At 49.5% G+C, this 6299-nt stretch overlaps 1 long non-coding RNA gene across 1 annotated transcript; it reads right to left on the bottom strand.

The window, feature by feature from the left end:
- Positions 1-3152: 3152 nt before the first annotated feature.
- Positions 3153-5363, bottom strand: LOC129734512 (uncharacterized). The gene is made up of 2 exons (XR_008730084.1): positions 5158-5363; positions 3153-3315 (listed from the first exon to the last, which is right to left on the bottom strand). It is a non-coding gene; the product is annotated as an uncharacterized LOC129734512 (long non-coding RNA).
- Positions 5364-6299: the final 936 nt, after the last annotated feature.

The raw sequence follows: 6299 nt of genomic DNA, 5'->3' as shown, positions 1-6299 counted from the left end.
CTGGCAGGTCCAAGGTTCCCCATGTCCATTTGCTCACCTACTTCTGCCTCCAGACCCTCACTGTGCTGCTGATTCACGGCTATAAAATCATCGTGCAAGTACTTTTTCCTACTGTCTCCTCAGACTTGATGTCAACTTAACATGCCTGCCAAGGGATTTGCCAGCCCACAGCGATGCACCCTTCTCTTCTAATGCCCTGGTTGAGTTGATAGCTGGAGTGGGAAAGTGAAATGAGGGGTTAGGCTCTCATCATATCACCAGAGATGGTGCAGCCACACACAGGCTGGCTTGGTAGGATGAGGCACAGTTTAGAGTTTCCTCTGATGACCAACCCAAAGCCTTTCTTTTTAAACCCCCTCCTTGGGAAAACCTTCCTACCTTGCTGGGCCAATCCCCATGGACCTGGGCAGGGCTGGCCAAGTGCTGGACCCTGGGTAACACACAGTATTGAACATCCCAAGAGGAGCCAAGGACAGGGAGGTGTGTGGGAACATCCAGAACCGGGTCAGAATAGAGCTGGTGCAAAGTTACTGCAGCCCCATAAGCACACACACACACGCACGTGCACGCGCACACACACACTCTCTCTCTCTCTCTCTCTCTCTGCTGTTACTAGTAAAACACCACAAGCTTTGAACTGACCTCACACCCTGGGTCAGCTGATGGTGGCTGCTCAAGCACGACAACCCGGTATTTCTGCTAGAGGCCATTGGTGTCTTCACTGCAGGGATACATGCAGGGTGAGCACCACACCAGAGAAAAGGGAGATGCCAAGGTTTTCTTTCTTACAATAATAAATATTATTAATGAGCTTTTTCTGTATTAATTAAATAGTGAGAACTATGACACTGTTAAAATGTTAATTGGGCTATTGGTCATTTCTTAACTCTGTGTTTACAATGTGTCCCCTTTTACCCATACAGATAATTTTGCTTCAGTCCAGCCATGGGCTAGTTTGCATCAGAAAGGACTGTTTGGAGCACAGGGGTTTGCAAGCACAGATATCCCAAATCAAATCAATGTGAGGGAACCTCTCTGGAAGTGCATCCCCAGCCTTTCATATGGCTAAGTTCCTTCCCCCCGCTTTCAAGGCTCCAAAATGCTGTTTCCTCTGCACAATTTGGGTGTTCAGCAACTTGTACCCTTGGCAAGGTCCCACCTAAATAAAGATTTTCATACTAGGGTGACAAATGAACTTGAACTTGTGGGTCTTGGCGCTACATTAGGGCTCCCTTTTCTTGTGCACAAGGATTATTTTTGTCAATGCAATTTAGCAACAAAGTTTTTTTTTCCTGGTGGTTGCAAATGCTTTGCTTACCTGGATGGTCTCAACATTCCTGGGCTGATGCAGGAGCTGGAGTTCATGTCACTCTGTGTCTTCTAGGGTCAGCAGCTGCAACACCTGCACAGCCAGGCACCCTGCGAGCTCCCCAGTCCAGCCAGGGCTCTGCAGACATCAGTATCATGCAGCCTTCCTCGTGAAGTGTCCCTTATCACTGAGATGCCGGGGAAATGTGAAAATGTACAGTGTTTCTCAGAAAAACATCTGTTTCTCGATGCCGTGGCCTTACCTGGAAGTGCGTAAATGCTTTCTTTTGGGTGACACTGAGCCCGTTGCTTTGCTCAGCTGGGAACATCTTATTTCTTTTCTGAGGGAATATTTTTCTTGCCAAAGTACATTTTGATACAGAACATCATTTCAAGACGAGAGCCTGCAGATGTCAGTCTGAAAATGGCACTTGTATCGTTGTCAACATATACCAAATTCTATTTATTTTATTTTATTTTTTTTTTTAAGTAAAAAAGATCCCAGAAAGCTCTGCTTGTCTTTCCTCGGTTCCTGGGACACTGTGGGTAAGGGGAATCCTTCTACCTATGCTACCAGTAGCAATGAGGCGACTCAGAAACCAGGGAAATCTGAGTTCAGCCTTGGCAAATTGTGCAGAAAATTTTTAATAAAACCCACTGATTTCCTAACCATGTCCCCAGCAATCCCATTCCACCATGAATCCTCATTTAGCCATTATGTTCCCAACCAAGGGTGTCTGGGGGAGGAAAGGCAGTTCCAGTGCAATCCTTGAAGATGCAATGCAATGTACATTCTTCAATGAAAATATTTTTTTGTTTATATGGGACATAAGAATTATTGTTCACAGAAATCCTGGGCATGTCTGCTGGGGACCTGTTATGGTGAGAGGAATTGCAGCTTGCACCCATGGATGCTCACCTTGCCAGGGCACAGCAGGGCTCCCCAGACAAAGGACTCGGAGGCCAAAATGCTAGCACCAAAATACTGGGGAGAGTCCCACCAAGCCGATAACATAAGCAGCAATGACACGGTCAGCTGGCCCATACCACATCTCAGAGGTGTCATTTTTAGACTCTAGGTTTCCTACCTGGTAGCAACTCGACAGCAATTTTCCTTGCTCATGGGAAAGGCACAGCATTTTTCTTCTGCTCTTTCTTCGGCAAACTGTAAAAATTTCAAAAGCCAGGAGAGAATTCCATGCCATCGGAGCTGCTGTGACCCTTCCCAGGGGCTGGCATGTTGTGCCATAGTGTGCACTTGGAGGAGATGCTGTTGGATAGGACTCCTCAGCTGGGTCCATGTGCCCACCAAAATGCAGAGGCTTAGCCTCCAGCTTGCTGGATTTCCACACCTCTCCGGGCAGCAGCTCCAAACACCTTGAGGACCTGGGGGTGGCATTTTGCAGGGAGAAGCCTGGTTTTGAACCCTGTTTTCTTCTTACTGTACAGTTTGGGATCTTCCCAAGGAATGGTCAAGTGAAGGAGAAGGTGGGACTTGCTAAAGGCCATGGAGGGTTTAAGGTCAAGCTGAGAGGCCATGGGATGGGGCTCAACCTGCCCACCCGGTCCAACATGGGGAAATAGAAATTCCTATTTCTATTTCTATAATTTTTTCTCTCTGCCTTTCTCAAAGAGTTACTGCTTCCAGGTGAATTATGAACTAGAATTATACACAACAGCATTAACACACTTTTATTTTACAAAAATAAACCCAGGCGTATGTGTTACCTGGTTTTGCACAGTAGTTCTGCAGGGTGAGTGGTGCACTCCTGAGCCTCTGGACATTTCGGCTTTTCTGAGCAATCAGATGTCTCTCTCTCCTCATACCACTTTATTTCCTGCTCATAATTACAGTTTTCCAACATTTTTTTTCAAGCATCCCTTGCCTCTTCACGTTAAATGGGTTGTCTTGCTCTCCCAGTCTCCGAGGTGTCCTGGAGAGACTTCTCACAGCTCCATTTCTCTTTGGTTTAAACAAGGCAATTGCAGCTGATCACCTCCCTCTGACTGGTTTTCACAAGTGAGGAAAGAGAAGACAAAGGGGACGTTGGAGACTGGCTGCAGCTTGGGCTCCCTCTTGGACCTCCCATGCTCACAATGAGTGGGGACGTCCCTGACACTATGGGATTGGCTATGACAGGTCATGTCACAACATGTCAGACATCCGTAAAGCAAATGTCTCTGTCTGGGCCAGCTCCTGGCACTATTTGGGGTCAGTCAGGAGAAATGGGCACATACAGGACCCATGGACCTGGCTTGGGTTTGGATGACTCTTACGCCCCAGTGGCTGGTTCTCCCCAGAAAGGGAGTGCAGACACAGTGCTGGAGGTATCTACAGCTCCTTGGTGAAGCCTACACTGTCTCTTAATGCTTATGCCCTGGGGTAAGGTGTTGGCCAGGAAGAGGTTCATTTGCTACCTGGTGCCTGGATTTAAAGCACTGAGAGTGGCTTCCCCTCATGCGGTACATTGCAAAGAAGCAGGCCACAAATCGTGGGCACTGGCCAGGCTAAATGGGTCAACGGGTCTACCTTGACAGTCCTTATGGTCAACAAGCAAAGATGAGCTCCCCACGGAGCCCAAGGAGAGATGCTGACTCTTGCAGCACAGGGGGACCCGAAAGGGCACCCAGTTTGGGCTGGCTGCACTGGGGCAGCAAATCCTTCCTTCCTGGCCAGGCAGTGTGTACTCCTTCTCCCCAGAGAGCGCTTCAGCTCTCCAAGGATGGCATTGCCTGTCTTAAACCGGACTTAGAGCAGTAAGTATTTGCACTGCCTTCTTCCTTGCAGAATAGGAAGGCCAGGATGTGAAAGTCCATTGCGTATCAGAAAGATTCAAGCGGATGATAACAGCCTGTGCAATGCTATTGATTATGCATAATAGGTGATCATCTCAAAAACAACCAACAAAACACAGACCACCTGAAAACTCTGAAATGCACCTGAAATTACAGATCTCTCCCTTTAATGTCTTTCTCTTTTTAACATGCCTTCAAAAACAGAGAAGGTGAACCTCACTGGAGGTTTTGTTTTGTTTTTTTTTTAATGTATTGTGGAGAATCATTTCTCCTGATGCCCAGAGAGATTGTCTCCAGACAGAAGGAAGTCTGAGAGAGGAGCATCTTTCTAGGAAGGCTGGTTTCAGCCACTGCTCATGTACTGCTTGGCAGTAGGGGCTGGCAGGAACACATTTCCCCTGTGGTGAGCTACCACATGCCTGGTGATGAGGAAGAGCAATGCAGGCTGACCCCACCAACACTAGATCTGGCAAGGGGAGCCCATCTGGGCTTCCAGGAGTGAGTTTTCCCCTTTGAACCCCTGGATGAGGTGCTACTTCAATGCAGGGATGTTTGGGACTGCCCAGATTAGGGCAGCTCCACCAGCTTCAGGCTCTGCCTGGAGTCCTTGATGGCTGGAGATGCCAGAGGTGCTTGGATGAAGCAGCTGAGGGTTCAGAGGGCACTAGGCCCCGAAGTCCTGCAAACCTCAGCTCTCAGAAGACACAAGGTGACTGAGTTTGAGGAGTGCAAAGTATCAGAACCCAGTGCTGATGCCCAGGTGGACACGTCTCATCACCCACAAGTCCACCCACATCCCATCAGTGGATGTGGCCTGAGGGATGAGATGTCCAGGAGCTCCTAGGAGGGGCTGGAGGGGACCAAAGTGAGCTGGGAGTGGGAGGGGAATGAGACCTTGCAAACTAGAGGCACTCCTCCAAGTCCTGTCTTGGTTCTGGTGGGGCACCATAAGGCAATGTGCCACCGTAGGCAGGTGGTGGATAGGTTTTCCTGTTTTGACCTCACTCCTGGCTGGAGGAAGAGGAGGGCTGGAGGGCTCAGGAGCTGCCTTACCTGCTGAGGTTTTGCACCGCCGCTCACATTTCCACTTGGTTTCAAAGCGGTTGCTGTTTCCTCGGCACCCCCCAAAGATGAAGGGTCGGCAGGTGTCTGCCTCTGCATGGTAATACCAGAGCAGGGCATAGTGCTGGCAGGAACCCTCGTCCATTGGCTGCAGGCAAGGGGCTGCAGGGAAACACCGCCAAACCCCCACTCATGTGTTGGACCCGGGTGGGAAAAGGCCACATCCTGCCACCCCCATCCCTCCCTGCACAAATAAGTGGGGCTGGTCCAGGGACCCCCCACTGCCCCACAGTCACCACTTTACCACACAGTAATGGGGTTGGCAGAGCAAAGCAGGCAGCAAGGACCAAGGCAGGGCATCTGGCAGTGTATTTCCATAGTGGGATGAGCACGCGGCTCCTTGTTGCTCCATGGCACTGTCTGCCCCTGTGGTGCCCATCTTAGTGGTCTCTGATGTTTTGCAAGAGGATGATTAACCCCTGGGTCCTTGGGGGGTCTTTGCAGGGGTGGTTGCAGTCGGGGTGTTGCCTGGGGAACTCTCACTGTGCATTTTGCTGGTGGGGCTGGACCACACTGGACTGGGTGAAAACACCCTCCGGTTTGTTCACTGCCAGCTATACACCCTGGGGCAAAACCAGCTGCTTTTAAGTCAAACCCAAAACTGAGTTCTGAGTCTCTGTTTGCTGGCACGTGTAACTCCTTCAGTGCCATGTCCCCCTGATCTCAGTGCCAAAAAGCACTTCCCACCCAGGAAGTGACTTCACTAAATGTCACTTCATTCAGTGCATTTCACCTGGTAATTGGCTGTGGGCTTCTCGGCGCTTGTGCTGAGAGGGACCCGTTATCTGCTGTGCCTGGGGAGCTGCTGGGGAAGCAAATGGAAATCACACATAACGAGGGCATGCAAACAAATTACCCACCTTTTAAATATAGATCATTGGAGCCTTACATGGCTTTCCGCTGGCTAACAAGTTCTCTTAATAAATGTCACAGAGCAATTGGCGAGGGGAGGGAGAAACCGGCAGCAATAAAATTCTTAATGGTGTTAAACAACTCAGTCAGAAAGGTTGGGTGTTAGTCAGAGAAAATGGAAGTATTTGTGGTTGTTTGCAGGAGATAAATGTCAGGCTGGA

This window comes from Falco cherrug, chromosome W (genome assembly GCF_023634085.1).
Source record: "Falco cherrug isolate bFalChe1 chromosome W, bFalChe1.pri, whole genome shotgun sequence".
Classification (NCBI taxonomy): domain Eukaryota; kingdom Metazoa; phylum Chordata; class Aves; order Falconiformes; family Falconidae; genus Falco; species Falco cherrug.
Note: the sequence above shows the minus strand (reverse complement) of the source record. Positions and strands in the feature narration are given on the sequence as shown.